This window comes from Macaca nemestrina, chromosome 6, assembly GCF_043159975.1.
Source record: "Macaca nemestrina isolate mMacNem1 chromosome 6, mMacNem.hap1, whole genome shotgun sequence".
Taxonomy (NCBI): Eukaryota; Metazoa; Chordata; class Mammalia; order Primates; family Cercopithecidae; genus Macaca; species Macaca nemestrina.
Genome location: NC_092130.1, coordinates 88,167,558 through 88,186,563, shown reverse-complemented (window position 1 = coordinate 88,186,563; position 19,006 = coordinate 88,167,558).

Sequence of the window (19,006 nt, the reverse complement as noted above, 5' to 3'; positions counted from 1 at the left end):
TACTATAACTCAGAAATAAGTGTATTTTGAAGAAAATGTTTTTACTGGGACAAAAACAACTTTGGACTTACTCTACCCTACATTACTGCAGCATACCTTTATAGGCTCTGAAAAAAACAAGATTTCCATAAAATATATTTGTATTATAAAGTCACAGTTAATTTATATTTTAGTACATTTCTTGGCTAGAAGGGAAATACCTAAAAGTATTTTTCCTGATGTAATGAAAGGCCCCAGTAACAAACTATGCCTGCATTAAGGAGGCCATTTAAAAAAAAAAAAAAAAGTCTCAATTTTTTTTTGACAATTAACACTACATTTATAATAAGGAAACACCTCCTTTTTAGATGAGATGTAAGGAGGAATACAAATACAATCTTATTAATCTATTAAATAAACATTTATTGAGAATCTATTGTGTCCAGAATAGCTTAGCATAATAAAGAAAGTCACAAAGAACAAAAGATGGGGCCCAACCCCAAACAGGATAGCCTAATAGGTATGTGAAATAAGGAGAGAATAAAAATAAATGTATGCTAGTGGGATACATTTATAAAGAGTGAAGACTTTCCATGGAAAACCTTAAAGGAATTGTTTTGGAGGATGGAGATAAAGTACATTCCAGGTAATTTATATGAATTGCTCGGCCTTAGATAAACCTTGTAAGGGGATTCAGTATGTCTTGGGCTCCCTTCATTTACCCTCTCTCATCTCTTTCAGGCAACCTTGTTCAGACCTAACTTCTTGCTGCCCAAGGTCCATTGCTGGAAGACAATGGAGGATAAAAAACTTATTCCACAGTAGCAGAGACTTCTTTTATTACTGCTTCCAGGAAAGTTAGAAACTTGCGGATTTATGAAGCTGTGAGCCTCACTCTGCCTCTGGTCAGTGTGCCACGCTCTGCCACTGCTCAATGCGCCCCACCCTGCCTCTGCTCAGTGTGCCCCCACTCTGCCACTGCTCAATGCGCCTTTTTGCCTCTGCTCTCCCTTGTACATCCCACTGACATAGGGAGAAAACCCCCTTCCAGCTGTGCTCAGGCACAAAGAAACCCTTCATAGTCAACATCCATGCATCCAATCGCTCACTCAGTTAAATGGCCCCAGTGAGGGAGATCCTTGTAAGGGCCACCTACTCATCCTATGACTTACTAAACTACTTTTCAGCCTTCACTTCTTGTCCGATGATCTCAAATCCTTTACCTTTTAGTCAATGTGCGTGCTTTACAATTCTTAAATTCTATTTGTGTGTTTTTTCTATATCTCAGTGAAATTTTTCTGAGTCTAATTTGAAATTCAAACCTGGACCCAGTGTTCTCTCAAAATCCCTACTAGTACTATGTATTCATGATGAATTTTTTTTAATTCCTACAAATAAAAGGATTTCCATAAACTTCCCCAACAGTCTACAAATATTTCATGAGTAATGCATGCCAAAATGAGACTCTCGCTCTGGTAAATAGTGACTTGGCATACATGCCATCAAAGCATTTGCAGATTGATCTCTGTTAGATACTCAGGGCCTGGTGGACTGATAACTGCAGCTGTAGAGAAGAGGGGAGGGAATGTTAGGCTTACTCCCAGCTCCCCTGCATACACTCAGTGTCCCTGAATGAGCTAGCAAACCTCGTATGACAATTTGTGGTAACGAAATTGTGATCTTGACACAGCTCCTAGAACAACAGAGTACTGAATAACAACAACAAAAATTGCAGTGAGTGCCATCACCATGAAATGATGATTCATTTGGCAACTGCCATACAATATAACAAAAATATACTCAGATGAAATGAAAGTCACTTCAAATTTATAAAATACAAAAAATCTTTAACTATATATTCAAACCCCAATATCATATAGTTCTAGGATAGATTATATGATGTAGAATGATCTTCTCAAAGATGATTTAAAACTTATGAGGTCATGATTCCCTATATTTCAGGAGCTTGCTTCTCCATTCTCAACTTGACTCTGCTTAAACTGAAGAGGATGGGCTGCAGACCTTGACATATTCTGTGAAACCCTGAAGTAGTTGCATCCCCATCTGTTGTTTTTTTGAGCAGCATATCACACACAGATCTGATGTCCACAGTCACCCCTCCCATTCATGGGCTCCCTTTGTCAGCATTCTCTAATGGCTCACATTTTGGTTCTAGCTTGTCTTAGTGTGTTTTCTGTTGTTGTAACAGAACACCACAAGCTATGTAATTTATGAAGAAAAGAGACTTATCTGGCTCACTGTTGTAGAGGCTGAGAAGTCTAAGATCGAGGGGCCTCATCTGATAAGGGTCTTCTTGCCACGTCATAACATGGCAGAAGGGTAAGCAGGCACCAAGACCAGAGAGAAAGGGGCTAAACTCTCAAGATATTGCACCCAGTCCTGTATTGACAGCACTGATCATTCATGAAAGCAGAGTCCTCATGACCTAATCACCTCTTAAAGTTCCCTACTCTCAACACTGTTAAAATGGCAATTAAGTTTCAACATGAGTTTTGGAGGGGACATACAGACCACGGGATAGCCTTTCACCTGTCAGTCCCTGACTACAGAGATTCCCATTCTGTCCCAGGAAACTTCTGTGGACCTCTGGGCCCTATTTTCCTTTAGGTATCATCTTTTCAATGAGTGTCTACACCCTACATCAGAGTTTATAATTTTCAGAGCACCCACTTACTCTAGAGGAATATTTTTAAAGATCTTCTGAAGAGTTTGTGTCTGTTTCTACTCAACCTTATAGTAGTCTATCAATTTATTAGGTCCTGGGTAAAAGAAAAAAATAGAAACCAATATACAATGCTAATAACTGTGAGATAACTTAATAGATATAAATATTTCACAAAGGTGTTGCACAAGAAGAGGCCCATTAAGTAGATGTGTGAATCTGGAAGAAGAGAAAGGGTAATTCTGTTTAATAAGATGTTTCCAGCATTATCTTACTAATTTGCTTAGGAGCAGGTACAGGCCATACAGCACTTATAAAGTAATTAGAAATCCTTGATAATTGTTTTTTTAATTAACAACAAAATTTGAAGAAAAAAAAAAAAACCTGACATCCATTCCCACTTCTCTTCTGGATTAATTGTATTAGATTCAGGAAAAGCAGTTTATGCACAAGAGATTTTTTTCATTCCAAATTACAGGGTGAAGAGGAGACTCTTGGATACTCTTGTGATTTATGAAAGCAGAGGGCCCCTTTATTTCTACTCCTTTTAATGTTCCAAGAAAACGTGCTGATCATTTCTGACAAACTTTTGGTCTCTTATTAGGGGAGAGAAGATCTCACTGTAGACACTTCCCCCTTAGCCCTTAATATAATGTTCCATCCTCAATTATTGAAGGTTACTGAGTCACATAAGTCCAACCAAGAGAATTTTGATCATCAGCAGTGATGATAAGGCCATCAGCATAAATATAATGAGCCCTGCATGGTCTACAGAAAGCAAACAAGAATATTACTGTGATAAATCTAGACACTTCATACTGTAAGCAAATGACTGATCACTCAGCTGGAATTGCTTCCCCATGGATTTCGGCTTCTATTTTATTTCATGTCAACCATTATGCCTACTACTATGTTCCTCTAAGTCAAGATCAAATATCTCTTCCAGTGAAAGAAAAAGTGCTGATAGGTGTTCCCACCAAAATTGAGTCCATTCTTTTCATTAGAATCTTACCAAATTTTAAAGCTTATAATTTAAAATTCCAATAATCTCTTGAAAATCAGTTTTCTCTGAGAATTTCACCTGCTGCTTGGCTTGATGGTGCATCTGTGTCAGTTTTTAATCTTCTGTATTCTAGAATAAAAAAGAATGCCATTTTTATTTTATTCCCTTCTATGCCTAGGAATTGAGATTGTGTTCTGAGGTGGAACGAAGGATATAGGAAAGACCTCGATCTGTTGCATACATTAAAAAGGTAATTTGGGGAAACGTAAAATGTCCAAATTGTGTCATTTCTGGCCTGTTTTATGGCCACTGAAGGAGATGTAAGACATATTGTCACACTGAAAACCAATCATTCAGAAATTAAAAATATATGTTTAACTAGGTGACCATACATTCTTGTTTGCCCAGGGACAGTCTTGGCTAGTGCCTGTAGTCAGGCATAATTATTAAAAGTGCCATTTTTCACCTCCAAAAGTGTCCCAGTTTGGACAATAAATTACATGGTGATCCTACTTACAACCAAGTTGGAAGAGAGAATTCTTCAAGCTTCCTAAAAATAATCTGCCAGGTAAATAGGAAGTTTCTACTGGTACTCAACCTCAAAGAGAAAAATATAATACTTCAGGGATGAGGGCTTAGTTACATCTATCTGTCTACAGATTTTTATTTTCAAAAATCTTATCTTTATATCTTTTTAATTAAATGTAGAAGTCATCCCCTATGATGAGGATGCACTATTTTATGTGTTCAATCTAACAATCAGCTAACTAATTTAACAATCTAACTAAACAATAGAGATTGAAAATCACAAGACAGCTTACCTATTTTCACCAACATTCCTAGACCCAGAGGATTTGAATAAATGTCCCACATTCATTTATTCATTCAGCAGATATTCAATAAGTATGAAGAACTGTGCTAAGAAAAGTTGTGGGGCATAGACATCAAATCAGATTCGGACACTGCCCTCATGGACTTTATAGTCTAGTAGATAAGATGAGGGACATATGTGATAAATGTCCACAGGAAAGAAGACTATGCAGTACTAATTGAGTCCAGTGGGAAAAGAAGATGGCATTCTTACCAGGGGACCTGGGATATACACTGGCATAACCATTCTGGTTGTTTAAATTTTGAAATACTTCCCAAGCAGTTGATAAAAAAGAAATTCTCCAAGCCAACCTTATGGTGTTCCCAAGTCACTTATTTAGGCCCCCAGGTCATCTTATGGTGCCCCAACATGAGCCGCAGCAGCAGGTAAACAAGTCCAGGAGCATTTCTGGTGAAAATAAGGATGGTCCAAATAGCTGCAGAGTAGATTGAGACAGCTGCTCAGGCGGTGGAGAAGATGCAGGTTGGAAAGGTGAAGGACCCATACACTGCTCAGGAACCCAGTGTCCATGGGCCTGCAGAGCAGTGGCATTGGTATCAACATTATCAGCAGGAGCCTGGCCATGGGCTGTCTAGATTGGTTCACCTGAGAAATGCTGGTGTTCAGATGCATCCCCCATCAAAGCATAGACAGCTGCAACAAAACGCCAAGCTACAGGGGACCTGGTGACTATTTCATTCTATTCCCTATGGAAGCACATTGACATCATTGCAATACAGCATCATTCTCTTGATTTTTACTAAGGGTCAGCATAAGAAATGACAGTATGAATACATTTTCCATATCTTCCGTAAAGGCCACTATTAAAGAGAAATTGATTGAAAATGAAAGTGAAGTGTCTTGAAGAAGATGGCCTATAAGCCTGACAGTGTGAACTAAAAAAAAAAAAAAAAAAAAGTTAAAAAATACAATCAGAAAAAACTACCCTCTGTGAGATTAAAATATCTCTTTGGCCCTATAAAATATTTTCAATCTATATTTGAATATAAAATATTTTCTTTAAAAATATTTTCAATATTTTATTTTATTTTAGTAATTCATGGTTAGGTTATTGTTTATTTCCAGGAACATTTTATTCTTACCAACTGGTATATATCCTTTTATTAGAAAAAGAATACTACATGACTCATGGAATTTCTTTATTGGCCTTTGTGACCTGCACAGGAACTAAATTTAATGTGCAACTGTAGAAAATATCCCTAGCTTCGATTTCAGATCTAATGATCTCCTCTGTTCCTACATATGGCCCTTAATATTTTACCCTTATGTTAACATCTTGTTGTATATGTGTAACCCTTCCAAAATAGGTGACTTACATCAAGTAACAGGTATATTTATGTATATGTTTTATAAAATATCCAATCTTTTGAAATTTTAGACAGAAATTTCAAGAAAGTACTAAATAGATGAAGTGTTCATCTAAACTCTGTGTCTTTGGTGGATAGTGTCCTATTACTCCACCCTTTCTTGAAGGCTTACAACAATTTTTAGCCCATATTTGTTGAATAACAGAATAAATGAATACTGCATTAATAGAGTATTACTGTGTTATTCTCAAGATCATAATGGAGGTCCAACACCACCATAATGATGTCAAAATCCCTTCATTTTCTGAACTAAATGTGCAACAAGCTTGCCGAAAGTATATTAATCATTATCTGTGACCAGGAAATACTTTTGAATTATTTGGATATTTTGTGGCATTTGTTATAGCAGGAATTTTAACTGGAATGCAACTTAAAGAAAATCCTGTCTGCAACCATAATGCAAAACTTTCCACTTAGCAGGAGAACACCCAGCATATCTGCCTCTCCAGCAGTCCATTCATTTTCAGTTTCCAGGGTTGAGGTCCCCCTCTGGAACTATAGCAAATTAAGAGGTGTGTGATTCTTGAAGCTTTGTCTCTTTTACATTAATAAAGACTAATCATGTTTAAACATGTTAGCACAGCAAGTCTGGGGATGTGGGATAGGATGCCAGCTCTAAAGTGAAATTAGTAGTGTGAAGGAAGCTATGTGGAAAGTCGTGGAGAGAAATTGATTGAAAATGAAAGTGAAGTGTCTTGAAGATGATGGCCTGTAAGCCTGACAGTGTGAACTAAAAAAATAAGGTTAAAAAAATGCAATCAGAAAAACTTGGCCTCTGGGAGATTAAAATAACTCCTTGGCCCCTCACTACAAAGCAACTGCATTAAAAGGGGAAAAAACCATACCCATTATATGCATATTGCACAGAAGATACCTTTCAGAAAGGAGTCATGAGCAGAAAATCCTCTGGGTATAAGAAAACAAATGAAGAAGGAAAAAAATGAGCTTGCTCTTTACAATCAGTGAAAACTCTCTCTCTCTCTCTCTCTCTCCCCCCCCCTTCTTCCCTCCCTCCCTCTGAAACATACACACACTGTTCCCACCTTCCTCTCCGCTTCTTTGCAACTCTTAGACTATTATGTGTATCTAAAGTCTTCTGGTCACTCTAATAGCACCCCTGTGACAGCATGAGCCTGCTGACCATCCGCTATTAGTTGTGAAGCTCGACCCCCTCTCCTGCTACTGCATGGGTAAAATGTTAACATTTATAACTTGTTTTTACTGCTTACTGTGATGATGTGTGCCTGCATTTGTCCCTCATGATTACTAGGGAGGATTAAGGCATCACCTTGGGGTACCAAATACTCTGGGTTCATGACCAGAACAGCCACGTGCCCTATATCAAGATACAGAGAGTGGAACCTACACATTTTATTTGAAGCTCCTTTCTGAGAGGAACAGAAGCACACACATGGTGTACAGGTAGTAAATCAGGCTATAATGAGCCACACACTGCTTGTTAAGCATTGTGAGCAGTTCACAAGCTACACGGTGAGTGAGAATCACTGCCTTAGGGTAAGTCGTTCTTACAAATAAGAAGTCGGGACCTCTGAGGCCCATATTCATTTTGCCTAATTTCTTCATGCTAGGTAGGACTTCTATAGTTAAATATTTTTCTTCTCATGTGATATTCAACTACAGATCAAACATTTTGGGCCATTTTGCATTAATGCAAAGTTTCATCATGGTTCACCAATTTCAGGTAGTTAAGTCAATAATAATAAGGAAAAGGAGGAAGAGAAAAAATAATTTATTGTAGGCTTGCTGTGTGCTAGGAGCTTTCTGCACATTATCCCATAGGAGGCTCATGCCACTGAAGCTAGAATTTTTGTTGACCCCTTTTATACGTAGGTAACGAGTTGAGAGAAAAAGGTCAAATCTGCACTTGTGACTTCAAGTGTGGCCATGGAGAACGAGGGCTTAGTTCATCAAAAAGTAGGCATTAGTAGCTCGCAGATTGCATTTTTGTAGTTCTTTACTCCAACCCAACTTTGCAGAAGGGTTCTCACCCACCCGACTGTCCCTAGCAATGCAGCTGCTTCCTTCCCTTCACTTAATTGATCATTTTTAATAGAAGGAAACAGGTAATTAACTAATCAGGCAAGACATCTATTAGTGCAGACAGGCTTGTAGATAAATATTCTATTTATTTCAGGATGTCTGTAAAAGTGTTACATATTGTCAAAAACCTTGCATATTATAAGTAATGCCACCTTTAGCTAGGGGTGTATTTCTTACCTCTAGAGTCTTATGAAGTCATTCCTCTAATGGAGGAATGAAGCTCCTGGCATTCTTAGAGGACGTACCAGTGTTGCAGAGGATGCTAGGTATTAAGTGAAAGGGAGAAGCTATATCCTAATTCCTTTTCGTCCCCTCCTCCCTCCACCCATGGAACTACTGACAAGCTGAATAGCTTATGGGGGTGAGTTGATCAGTAGAAGTGAGTGAAGAAGGCTGAGGCAGACAATTCTCCCAAATTAGTCCACTGCCAGTCTTGGTTCGCTGGCACTTTGACACCAACGTTAGGATGCGAGCTTTATTGCAGTGGCACTTTGGCAGGATACCATTTCACAAGGAGCTTCCAGCTCAGAAAAGAAGAACAGGCCTGTTATTACCAGATGCTTTAAATTCATGGGCCTTGCAAATGGAGAGATGTGTTTGTCAAGAAGTCCACATTTAAAGAAATACTTGATGTTGACTTTTTGTGTGGGGGAAACTCACTTAACCCTCTGAGATCTCACATTTCGGCTAAGAAAGAGCAGTGGTTAGCTGCGTTCTATAGAAGGAATGATAAGCATTACAAATTCTCTTCCAAAATCCAAATTTACTCAAGAATGCACAATAGTAATGAACATTTATAAATGCCAAGAATAAAACACATAGTGAGAAGGGTGATGTTAGATTGTACCTATTTGCCATAGGATTTCACTGGAAGCCTTTTAAGTAAATTCCTCCAGTTCTGACAGATAATTTGTAGGTTGACACAAATGCTGTGATGTGTTGCAGATGCTATAAGCCCTCTAAGGCTGAGACTGTGAGCAAAATCAGCAGTACTCTCCCCGCATTCCCTTTTTTAAGTTGTAAGCAGACAACCATGTTCCATAGGTCACAAAGTGTAAAGGTTAAACCTGTTGGATGTAAAGTGAGGAAAGCAATTCACATGTATTATCTAAGAAACTAGTCTCACTGCTTTAGAATCGTAGGCTTTGAAAGTGAGGAGCTGACTCAATCAAATTCAACTTAGCAAAATTAACCTAAGACACATGTAATGACTGCTATTGACTGATAATTAGTCATAAATGGAAAGTAATTCACAATATGATTAAAACTTTTATTACTGTTTTATTATCATAAAATATCTTTTCTTGTGATTCTTCCAGTACTTGAAATCAACATGAATGTAACCATACAGTTCTCAAACTTTGCACCAAAGCACCTCAGCATGCCAAAATGAATTCATGACAAGATATTTTTAAATTTCAGAGGAAAACACACAGATATTGAATATCTGTCAGATACCCCATAAACTACCAGCTTTGAGTTATTCACAATGTCATTACTGATTCCTAGATTCCTTTTGATGACATCATGCCTTCACAAAACTAGGTTCTCAGCAGTTACTATGAGCAGACACCACATGGAAATCAATATAGAATGTGGAACAGGATCTAAGGCTTTCAAAGTCTCATCCAATTTCAAAGTTTGAGAAGATGCATGAAGCCCAGTAAGCACACACACACTGTTTGTATGTCATACTAGATAAGAGTCAAATGAAAATATATTTTTTCAATTGATGTGTAATTTTTTAAAAGGCCACTAAGTTGTTAGGACATAAACACTCAAGTTTTTTTTTTTTTTTTGGACCTAACCACTTAATTGAACTGTTACATATTTATTTTGGCCTAAAAATGCTGTGAAAAAAAAATTACTAAACACTAAGAACACAGTGAACAAAAAAAGTTTGAGAAGCTCTGATGTAAACTGTTTTCCCCAATCTCTCTCTCTCTCATCTCTCATGCACATGCATGACACACATGTGCATCCGTATCCACACTCTAACCCATAATTTAAAAGTGATGTGTACCTTTTTTTCCATTTAATAGATATTTATTGAGCATCATGTGTGTGCCATGCACCAAATTAGTCTAGATACACAGAGTGAGTGGAACCAATAGTCTCTGCTGTCACAAAGCTTAAGCTCCTGAGACAGGCAGTTGACAAACAAGTAAACACCCAAACACAGAACACAATAAGAAAAGAATAAGAAAAGGTTCTTTCTAGATTTCACTCTCTAACTTCAGGGGCTCCCTTTCCCACTCACCAGGCAACAAAATTATGCTTGGCTTTCCTCCCACAAAACCCTAAGAGAGTCTTAAACCACACATGCCCACTTGCCCACCCTACTGAGGAGTAGGCAACATCATAATCAACATACAGGATTAGAAGTGGCATCAGAGACAGCTCCAATTAGCTCCAATGAGAAAGAGCTCTGGGTATATACATAGTCTTGAGACAACTGGACAGAGGTGTGCTCAACAGGGAGCTTGGATTAGGCAAGAGGAAAAGGAGAAAAGGACCCGGTGGGGACCAGCCTTATGAAAGGCTACATCCTCAGGCAGGACACCTCTGAATGGTCTACTACTCTAAGAATCAGTAATTCCAGAGCATGTCACTTCCCACCTAGATGCTTGGAAGGCTAGGGAATAAGATTGGTTGTTAGAGGATGCCACTGAAAAGAATATGGGAGCCTTCCCATTTGGTCTAAACCAACTCCAGTTTGCAATCAATTCTCAGACAAACAAAATTGTGCACAAAGTATCTCCCATCCAATGGAGGCTTTTCTCCTTCTCCTCCCTACTTCTAGCAAGAAGGATGACTAGACACTACCAATGACTAGACTAGTCATGACTAGTATTATTAGATACTACCATTGTACCCTTTTCCATAGCTCTACATAGAGGTACTTGTGCCGTCTCCTTACCAGAAATAGCCATGCTTAAACAACAATCACCAAACAAATCCCTTGAGAATTTAAGTAACAAGGGGAATTTCAACTAGAAGCAAACTCTACATTTCTATGCATGCATTTTTATTCCAAAAGGATTGTGGATGATGACAGAGAAAGTAGTGCCAGAACAAACCAAGTATTAGCGAGAAAAGCAAATGGAGATCTTGCCTCTCCTAACAAAGTGAGATTTCTGGACTACAATATTTGTCTTCCTTCTTAGACTTGCCTGATATTAGCAGTGATACTTGGAAGAGTCAATCACTCTGGTACCATCACAAGAAGGAAAGTAATTCTAAGTGATAATTTAGAGCCTATGAAGGATTTTTATGAGACTCCTCCTAACTGAGGAACTCAAGGGAAATCAAATGATCTCCTACCTACATTTAGCAAATTAGAGTTGGAGAGTATCCTATGCCATCAGACTTAGAGCTGGGCAACTCACTACATGCTTTCACAGCAAGAGGACTAGAGCAATTTGTCTTACAGAAAGAAAAAGTAGAAACAGAAGGACAAGAGAATAAAAGGCATTTTGAAAGGTGGTGCAATGTTCAGCTATCTCAACATGTGGAGACAATGCTTCTTGTTGCTTCTGCCTTGCTGCAAGGACGGTTGTAACTATGGAGTAATCTGCCAGCCTCCTTCAGCTCATGAACCTTCTAGGTAGGAGCCATACTCATTCCCTCATTGACACGTGGTGCGCAATAATGTCAGCCGTGCCTCTGCTGTCAGATGCTCTCAGCTGCTGGGGAATCATCTACCCAAGTGTGTTCTCTTTTTTCATCTGAATCAGAGTAGTCCAGCACAAAGAAAGCAGGTTTTCAGAAGAAAATCATTAGCACTTGAAGGATTTCTTTTAGAGAAAGAAACAATGTTTTTAAAAAGCATGATCATGTTGTTCAGTACACATCTGGGTACTTAATGGCATGCTGTCTTGTTTTATTCTCTACTGGAATTGCTAAAGTCTAGAACTGGACATGACCTCAGACCTCATCTAGTCCAACCCTTTAATTTTAAAGATTTTAAAGAGAACACCTTGGAAAAGTTTTCTGGCAGGGAAATAATCTGGAGACAGATTTTCAGATTCCCAGACTGGTGTTTGACTCTATTCTGTCTGTCTCAGATGTTTTAGAAGACAGTAAGTTTAGGATTGCAAATATGCCTGTATCTTCATCATAATTCTCAAATACTTACCCCCAATGAATTTCCAAGGTTGTTTACATTTTTCTTGTAAGTCTAAGAAGGAGAAGTTGTAAGAAAGAGAGAAATTCAGACAGAAAAAAAAATATATGGTATGAAGACTTTAGATATTTTTTAAATTAGTTCTAATAATAGCTATCAATTATTTAATGCTTACTCTATCCTAGATACTGGAGATGAACAGGTGGGCAAAAGTATACAGTGATCCTGTGATCAAAGAGCTTAAACCTAGTGGAGGAGTCATACATTAATTTAAAAGAACAGAAACCTCAGCACTTTGGGAGGCCGAGGTGGGGAAATCATGAGGTCAGGAGTTCAGGACCAGCCTGGCCAAGAGAGTGAAACCCTGTCTCTACTAAAAATACAAAACTTAGCCAGGCATGATGGCAGGCACCTGTAATCCCAGCTACTTAGGAGGCTGAGGCAGAGAATTGCTTGAACCCGGGAGGTGGAGGTTGCAGTGAACCGACATCACGCCACTTCACTCCAGCCAGGGTGACAGAGCAAGACTCCATCTCAAAAAAAAAAAAAAGAAAAAGAAAAAAAAAAACAGAAACACATTTATTGAGTGTCTTCAATGTGCCAGAAACACTGACAGAGCTCTTACTCGTTATCTCATATAATCCTAACAAAAATCTTCAAGATAAATAATATTACCTTTACTGACATCATTGCCATTTTATATATGAGAAAACCAAGTCACCATGAGTTTAAGTAAGATCCATAAGGTCTGGCCAGTGAAGGTGGAGAGATGAGATTTGAACCCAGAGAGTCTGAAGCCGGACTCCAGGCCCGACTTGCTTAACCACCATTGGCTGCCATGATGAACTATAAAATAGGAAATGTGGCAGGAAATGTTCCATGCCATTAGAGAAACCCACAATATTTTCTTCTGCCTTTCAAAGAAAAATAGTTATTTAACTTAAAACTGTTAACCTGAAATCGTGGACCCCTTCGATCTGAGTTAAAAGGAAGAGTGCAATCTATTTGAAAATAGAGGAATGACTACTTCCCATTCTACTCTCAATTACCACAAGGGACAATAACCCAAATCTAAAAACATTTTATAACACCAGGACAAAACACCTCTCATTTAACTTATGTGGAGCACTCAAAAAAATTCACGTGACCTTTGTAATGGGCAAACCACTGTGATGATGTAGGCCTTTAGTTACTGGGCGGGCATTACCCTCTGGCCTGTGCATGGTGTTAGCAGTCCTACTTCTTGTCTCTATGCTGTAAATTGAAGCATTTTGCTATGAATCTTGCCTTTCTGACTTTGAAGGTAGGGTAACCAATTATCTCGGATTTCTTGACACCAAGGTCTTTTCCAGGATGCAGACTGGAAAAACTGGGACAGAGCTAAAAACCAGGACAGTCTCAGGCAACCTTGTGTTCCTACTCATGCTTATCATGGTGGCTGAGTGCATGAGGAATTGATATAGCCCATGTGAGTGGGAAAGATCCGGCCCTGCTCATTTCTGGGTAGCCATGTCCATCTTCATGGACTCCATTGCTAATCATAGCTGATGAAATTAGTGGTTTCTTTACTTAGCACAGTGATAGCTCCTCAGTGAGCTCACCCTCCTCTTCATATGACAAAGCCACAAAAACATCTTGGCTCTCTTGGGCTATAAGATTGCCTGAGCTCCAGATGTGGCTTTCATTTGATCCTCAACATGGGCATCTTCCCTGTTGCAGGACTCTGCGGCAGGCCACTCTGACCATCACCCCAGTGACTATGCTGGTAGCCGGCCAGCTGACAGCCTCAGCAGACTGTGGGAATCTGAGGTCATGTCTCAGGCTTGTGTCTGCCTGAACAAGCCATTCTGCCCTTCCAGCTCTGCTGCAACCACTTCTTGTTAGGAGGATTTGCCATGAGAAAGTTTTCTCCCAGAATTCTATATAACAAATATGCATAGCATCCCTCTACCGAGTCTTCCTTCTCCACCCATTCCCCTTAGTTTTACAACCCCTCCCACTGCTCGCAAGGGTTTGAAGCCAGAGAGGTGAGCCTGGACATGAATGTCTCTATCCTTACATTTACCTCTCTCTTTGAATGACACTCTTTCCCCATCAGAAGACTTTATGTTTCCTCCTAATGGGAACTGTTTTTGTTATTGTTGTTGTTGTTGTTGTTGTTGTTGTTGTTTTGAGACAGTCTTGCACTGTCGCACAGGCTGGAGTGCAACGACGCAATTTCAGCTCACTGCAACCTCCGCCTCCCAGGTTCGAGTGATTCTCCGGCCTCAGCCTTCTGAGTAGCTGGGATTACAGGTGCACGCCACCACACCTGGTTAATTTTTGTATTTTTTAGTGGAGACGTGGTTTAATCATGTTGGTCATGCTGGTCTTGAACTCCGGAGCTTGTAATCCACCCGCCTCTGCCTCCAATGTGTTGGGATTACAGGTGGGAGCCACAGCTCCCGGCCCCCAGGAACTTTTCTAACATCACATTCTATATATCTCTACAATGGAGCTGGCATGTAAAGGGAAGCTCGTGAAATTAGAAAACCCTGAACTTAAGAACCGAGGTTGCTACTCCAAGCTAAGCAGTGGCCTTCTATGCCAGGGGACTCTGCCTGAAACAATAAATGCTGTTGGCTCTATGAATAAAAAATTACTAAGCAACTTGCTAAATACATCAGCAATACTTGCAAAAATATTAACCTCATTATGCTTTTTAGTTGTTTAAATTTCATACTGTCTTCTTATTTTTTTCTCTATTTTTTATCACCATGATAGCAAATGAATCTATGGCAACGTTGCCTCTGCCAGAATGAGAGAGGAGGAGCCCTGCACCTGAAGGAGGGGACATGTCAAAGAATATCTTCCTTCTGCCCTGCCAACAACATGCCACCCTGTTAAAACAGCAAGTGAAATATAACTATACGACAACCATTCAGAAGGGTTATTTAAATTCATTTCCTAAAAAGACTTTTTTTGGATCACCAGAAAAAAAAAGCTAAGTTTTATCTTCACAAATGATAATTTGTGATAGATTTGTGAAGATAATTTGTTTGCTCGCTGATCATTTTTATTTTAGATATACTGCTGTACCTCGTGGTAGTCTTTTCATGAGAATATTTGACATAGACTATTTGAGCCTACTAGGTCCCAAGAGGTCATCTAGTACAGCCTTTTAAAAAAATTTTCATAGACTTTATTTTTTGGAGTGGTTTTAGGTGCACAGCAAAATTGACAGGAGAGATTTCCCATATACTCCCAGCCACAATGCTGCATAGACACCCCCATTAATAATGTCCTCCACCTTCCTATCAATCCCAAATAGTATATTTGCTACAATAGATGAGCCTGTATTGATGTATCATTACCTCCCAAAGTCTGTCATTTACATTAGGGTTCACTCTTGCTGTTGTACATTCTATAGGTTTGGACAGTTGTTTAATGACATGGTTCCATCATTATAACATCAGAGTATTTTCACGACCCTAAGAAGCCTCTGTATTCCATGTAATCATCCCTCCCTCCCAGTAACCCCTGGCAGCAGTGACTGATCTTCTTACTGTCTCCATAGTTTTGGCTTTTCCAGAATGTTATAGATTGGGAATCATGCAGTATGTAGCGTTTTCACATTGCCTTATTTCACTTAATCATATGCATTTAAGTTTCTTCCATCCTTTTTATGGCTTGAAACTTATTTCATTTAGCACTGAGTAATATTCCATTGTCTGATGTACACCAACACCTCAATACACTTTTGGTATAGCCACTTTGAAAGACAGTTTGGAGGTTTATACAAAACTAAACATTGTTTTACCATACGACGTGGCCAATTGCACTGCTTGGTACTTATTCAAAGAGTTGAAAACTTTTGTCCTCATAAAAACCTGCACACAGATGTTTACGGCAGCTTTATTCATAATTGCCAGAACTTGGAAGCAGCCAAGATATTCTTCAGTAGGTGAATGGCTAAATAAACTGTGGTCCATACAGACAATGAAATATTATTCAGCACTTTAAAAATTTTTTTTTTGTTGGCTAACACAGTAAAAATATTTTTAAAGCAACAGGATTATGAAATATTTCATTTCCCCCAAAAAGAAATCTTGCTCAAAAACTCCATATTGAAAAAGCAGTGGTACTCCGTAGCTGAGACCAGGATGGAACCCTGGAGCCGAACCCTCAAAAGCTTCTGCTACACAGGCATAGCAGAATTTCAAAGCATCCTTTTGCAAAGCATTGATGACCACCATCAAAGACTGGCAAAGCCTGATTCCCAGGCCACCTCACTGCTCAAGATCACATTGCAGGTTTGGCTTACTGACGGTCTCCACTATTTCATGCTTACACATATTTTAGAGTATTTTAACAAAGGTTTGGTGCATTTACTAAATATTTTTAGTCGTATGCCTATTTACACATCTTTAAGTTATTTTGGGACCTGATTTTCTTTTTAGTGATGACAAATCTTTAGGCTATACATCAACAGAAGAAAGTGATTCAATTTTCAAAAATTCTATATTCAGAAAAGGTTGCTTAAAAAAACAAAATGCAGCTCTACTATTTACCAGCATCTCTTTGAATGGGAACTTCAAGAACTCAGTTGAATCCTGGAACATGCCAAACATATCCCAAGAGAAATTTCAGGAGACAATTCTTTCCAAGAAGATACTTATCCGCATAAGCAAATTATTATCTCACATAAAGCAAATAGAATGAGAGTTGGGGATTTAAACAATAATATCGGGTTAAAGAAAAAAATGTTAAACTGGCTGTTCAGATCACAAAAAGGTGAGAGCCTTAGGGGTTCTAAGGGTTTTTTTACAAGTCTAATTTCTGAGATTTGAATATCCATTAAGTTGTCTTATACTTTGGAGGACTTTGTGCAGATGTTTAAACTTCAAGAACTATGAGTTCTTTAAAGCCATGGAAGATTGATTTCATGTTTTTCTTTTACAGCATTTTGATGTGGACTTGGCAAAGAATAAGGTTCCTGTGCTAATTTCCTCTTGCTCTATGTAATTAGTCAGCATTTTAAATGAGGTAACAGGATATAATTGCCTACTGACCATTGCAGCCCATTTGTTTATGACACACTCCCCAGGCTTTTAGATGTACAATATTATTACCCACCTCTTTATTTGTGTTGCTGTCTCTTTCCACCTTTTTAATTTCTCCAGTTCTTCTCCCCTCAATCTCTGCTTCCTTTGTGGGTAATGCAAGAGGCTCTTTTCCTTCCAGCTGGCAAGGCATTAAGGAGGTCTGAGGGGGTGTACAAGAGTGACTTACATACTCCCTGGAGGCCAATTACACTTGGAATCCTCCTGATCTGCCCTGATCAGGGAGTGGGGCTTCCGCTCACAGTCTATTGTGCTAGCTCTGAGCCACCTGATCTGCCTGGTCCTACCCAGGACTTAAATTAGGGTGTCACCAGTCCTGGACCCATGTCAGGGCCTCTAGGTAACACTGGGGAATAAATTAACATACTACTGTTGTTCCAAAGCCACATGGACACCATTATTTGAAACCCATCAGCAATAAAGGAGGCTGTTTCACAAGTCTCAAGAAGAAAGGGGATGAAATAGCATCATGCAATTGTGTGTTATTGCACTGTGTCTTAATACAAAAATTAGCATGTTGCCTTTGTTAGTTTGGTGGAACAGTGATTACAGTTTAATATGGCATCACATTATGTAGCTAGTAGTATAACTTTACAGCAAGCATTTCTTTCAGGATTGCCAAATATTTATTTTTTAAAAAGAAAAAGAGAGAGAGAGAAAAGAAAGAAAGAAAGAAAGAAAGAAAGAAAGAAAGAAAGAAAGAAAGAAAGAAAGAAAGAAAGAAAGAAAGAAAGAAAGGAAAGAAAGAAAGAAGGAAAGAAAGAAAGAAAGAAAGAAAGAAAGAAAGAAAGAAAGAAAGAAAGAAAGAAAGAAAGAAAGAAAGAAAGAAAGAAAGAAAGAAAGAAAGAAAGAAAGAAAGAAAGAAAGAAAGAAAAGTTCAGGCTTTATTCATGTGTTACCTAAACTTACAATCCTAACCACCAAAAGGCTAATGTAAGTGGTCAAGCTGGTTTAGAGGAACACTTGCATAACAAAGCAAAGACAGAAAGAAAGGATATGGGAAAATGACTAATAGGCAAGTTAGCAGACCTCAAACAAACTGGCTCCAAGTAAGAATTATTTGAGAAAATATGTGTTTCAGAATCAATAGCAATACACTTTACAGAATTTTGGAAAGCAAAGAAGACTTTGAATTTATTGAGGACAAATCTTGGCAGGACATCATGATGAAATGCTTTCATTTCACAGCAAAAAAAAAAAAAAATACATATTTTTGTTGAGATTTCCTGCATTCTTTTTGGTTTTTTCCAAGGCAGTATTGCTACTGAAACTGTGCAGTGAATTTCCACAATAAGTTTCATAGTCCTTCACATTCAAAGTACACATCTATTAGGTAATTACATTTATCTGTATATTATCCATTTTACTTTCCACTACTTTTATAATCTGTATTATAATGTCCTGAAATGAACACAAAAGAAATGAACTCAGTTTTTTAAATTAGGCAATAAAATATTTTTGGGTAGATCATACTTTCATTCTTCTCTCTTAAAAAGCTATGTGTATAACAATGTATGAAGTAATATTCAATCCGCTACTATTTTAGAAAAGTATAGATCAGAAATTATGAGTTTTTATTCCATAATAAAATGGCAACACATAGTTAATATAACTCCTAGAATATGAAACATTTAAATAAATTATTTGCTATTTTAAGAAACTCAAAGTAATCAAATATTAATCCTGATTTTAGAGTATATTTTATATCTTTTTTTGAGAGAAATAATTTTAAAATTGCATAATCACCTCAATTTTTATCTTTCTGTATAGTTCAGATTAATTAGGAGTAGCGG